Source organism: Mus pahari, chromosome 14 (assembly GCF_900095145.1).
Source record: "Mus pahari chromosome 14, PAHARI_EIJ_v1.1, whole genome shotgun sequence".
Lineage (NCBI taxonomy): Eukaryota > Metazoa > Chordata > Mammalia > Rodentia > Muridae > Mus > Mus pahari.
Window position 1 is genome coordinate 70368508 of NC_034603.1, and position 3602 is coordinate 70372109.

Below are 3602 nucleotides of genomic sequence, written 5' to 3' on the forward strand. Positions count from 1 at the left end.
CCTGCCTCTGCCTCCCGAGTGCTGGGATTAAAGGCGTGCGCCACCACGCCCGGCTACTTTAAGCTAATTTAATCGCCTCATTGGCCTCACATCAACTAAAAATTCCTATAGCTTCTATTTGGGGAGGATTGTGGTGGGGGTGCTAAGAACTAACCTCAGGCCTCAGTGCATGCCAGGGAAGCATTTGCCACTAGCTCACACCCCCAACCCCATGCCAGCTCTATTTTAACTATAATTATGATCTATTTAATAACTGGCCTTAAACTCAGTCTCTTCTCTAATAATCGGATGCTTCTATACTTAAAAAAAAAAAAAGGTATTAGGGCTGGGTTTGATCTCTAGACCATGAAAAGAAAAACAGGTACAAATGGAGCTAAATTAGATAACATTAAAACAAAGTAATCGAGAATGAGATGCCTTAAAATCCTGACTGGCTGGGGGTATGGTTCCATAATGAAATAGGAATGGAAGAAATAGGATAGGGACATTGAGGGAATTTCTGTTAAGAACAAAAAGTTCATCCACAAAAGTAAACTTATATATGTTCTCCCAAGTCAAGCTTAACTACACTCTGGGACTCGGCTTCTCAATTTGCAAATTGTAATATTTTTAATTATCTGTCTCATCAGGTTTGTGTTGACCTCGAATGGCATTCGGTTTTTAAGTGCCCAACAAATATTAGACATCGCTAGTAAAGTTATATGATACATCATTTCCCTATGATGCACAGAACCACTAAAACCAACACAAACCAGTATTTTAAGTTCTTTGGCACAAAACAGGCTCTACCTTGCACTTGTCACAGTAGTTCAAACGTTCAAAGCTAAAAGAATCGATCATCCTGGTACTAACAGAGGCCTGGTTTTCTTTCATGCACGCCAGTGTTTAGGAGTCCCAGTAACCAAGCTGCCTCCCTCCGTCCACACACAGCAACATACTCAGCTCTGACAGCGGAGAGGAGCGTGGCTCTCCGGTTCTCTCCTGCCGGGAGTCCCAGCTCTCCAGTTCTGACCTGTAGAAAGACCCAATTCCACCTCCCACGAGAGGAGGGGTAGCTGCTTCGGAGCGGGGAGCACCTTTCAAAGGACCGGGTATACATGAGAAAGGACCTAATACGGGGCCCGGACCGTGGGACGCAGGGATCGCGATCGGCCGCACGCTTCGGTGTAAAGGAAGCGCCCTCCTACTCGTCCCTGACCGGCCCAAACAAGTACTGATTCAGGTTCCAGACAATTGCAGCGAGCCCGCGCGAACGACAGCTCTGCACCGAGCCCGCGGGGCCGCCCTACCGTCGATCAAAGCCTACCTTTCGTCGGTTCCCGCCGCTGGTGTCTGGGGTCGCTTACGCGCCCCTCCGCCTCGGACAGGAGCCCTCGGACTCAGGAGACAGGTTCCCCGACACCCGATTCCACCGAACGAACCTTCTTCCGGCGCGGCGCGTTCAAACTAGCCGGTCCGTTCATCCGCGCTTCTCATTGGTCACCGCCGGGCTCGCTGATTGGCTGTTTCCTAAGTAACAAAGACAGCCCCGGGGTGCGCTTGCGCACTAGATCTCTTGCTCGCCCGGGGTTTCTTTGGCAGAATCAAACCGGACCGAGCAGAATTGCCGCCAGAATCGAGTCTCTAGCGGTGTAACGAGGGGCCCCGCCCGGTCTCTGTGGTCTGTGGGCTGAGTTCAGCAGCGGTTACAGCGACCACACATTCGACAGAATTTTAAACCTGCTTTTGTGGCCTAAATAGGCTGCCTCCAATTCAGGGTGGCTCGTGCCTTTAATCCCGTCACGCAGAAGGCAAAGGCTGGCGGATCTATGTGAGTTCGAAGCCAGCCAGCCTCCACATAGAGCGTTCCAGGCCAGCCAGAGCTACATGAGAGCTTTACTCCATCTCTCCCTTCAGTAAACTGTCCTCATGGTGGCGTTGTGAGCAGGTCTGGGGCATGTAAAGGTTACCGTAAGGTTTCCTTCACCACAACTGTGAACAAGCTAGTAGAGTCATTTAATACTGGATAACTTGGCTCAGATTATATATTCACCACACTTAGTTTCGTGAGGACAAAAAAAAAAAAAAAAAACCAAAGCAAAATTACATGAAGTTAGGGTTAATACAAAGCAACAAGAACACTGAATACCCTTGCCTTCTCCGTCTCCAAAAGAACAGTTATTTAATGATAGCTTCTTGGTTAAGAGTGCCCTCCCCGCTTACTGTGAACCTGGTCTTTTTTTGGGGGGGGGCACCCTAAACGTTCCCCCTCCCCTCCCACCCTAAGCCAAGGACCGAACCCAAGGCCTTTTCTTTCGAGTGAGTGAAGTTTGCTTGGTCTTCATTTTATTTATTTATTTATTTAATGTATATGAGTTCACTGTTGCTCTCTTCAGACACACCAGAAGAGGGCATTACAGATGGTTGTGAGCCACCACATGGTTGCTGGGAATTGAACTCAGGACCTCTGGAAGAGCAGTCAGTGCTCTTAACTGCTGAGCCATCTCTCCAGCCCCCAAGGCCTTTTCTTTACCACTGAACTAAATCTCCATAAGTAAAAATGTCAAAAAGACGTAATGTGAATAACACATCTCGTAGATGTTCAGTGAAACGGCACTAGGTGTTCTCAGATTCATTTATCGATTGTTATGACAGGTTCAGAGGTTACAGTGATGTGTGATATGCAGAGCTCCCAGTCTATAGGAAAACCTTAGATATTTATCACAGGTGGGGATTGTGATACATGTCAAGGCAGGAGAGGGAAAACGTTACAAGTTCAAAGCCAGCTTCATGTACATGGTAAGTACTAGACCAGCCTGAACTATAGGGAGTCCCTGGAAAGGGACAGAGGTGCAGGAGAAGAGAATTAATAACTAACAATAATGTAAGATGATGCAGGATATAGTTAAAATATGCTGGGTGTAGTGAGTTGAATATATTTGGCCCAGGGAGTGGCACTATTTGGAGGTGTGGCCTAGGAGTAAGTGTGTCACTGTGGGCCTGGTTTAAGACCTATGTCCTAGTTTCCTGGAAGTCAGTATTCCCCTAGCCGCCTTCAGATGAAGAGGTAGAACTCTCAGCTCCTCCTGCACCATGCCTGCCTGGGTGCTGCCATGCTCCCACCTTGAGGAAAATGTACTGAACCTCTAAACCTATAAGCCAGCCCCAAGTAAATATTGTCCTTATAAGAGTTGCCTTGAAGCCGGGAGGTGGTGGCTGGTGGCGCACGCCTATAATCCCAACACTTGGGAGGCAGAGGCAGGCAGATTTCTGAGTTTGAGGCCAGCCTGGTCTACAGAGTGAGTTCCAGGACAGCAAGAGATACACAGAGAGACCCTGTCTCAAAAAAAACAAAAAACAAACAAACAAACAAAGAGCTGCTTTGGTCATGGTATCTGTTCACAGCAGTAAAACCCTAAGATAGAAGTTGGTATGAGGGACTGCGGTATTGCTGTGATAGGCCAGACCATGCTTTTGTTTGTAAAAATGTGGACTTTGGAGCCCGGCTTGGTGGAGCACACCTTTAAACCCAGCACTTGGGAGGCAGAGGCAGGTGGATTTCTGAGTTCGAGGCCAGCCTGGTCTACAAAGTGAGTTCCAGGACAGCCAGGGCTATACAGAGA

The 3602-nt window shown here is 48.1% G+C and overlaps 1 protein-coding gene across 1 annotated transcript in view; it reads right to left on the reverse strand.

The window, feature by feature from the left end:
• Positions 1–1449, reverse strand: part of Kif18b (kinesin family member 18B) — an 18907-nt gene extending 17458 nt beyond the window's left edge. Inside the window, exon 1 of the mRNA XM_021212768.1 lies at positions 1307–1449. The gene's annotated coding sequence lies outside the window, so the exon portion shown is untranslated. The remainder of the gene's footprint in view (positions 1–1306) is intronic.
• Between the last annotated feature and the right edge of the window lie 2153 nt (positions 1450–3602).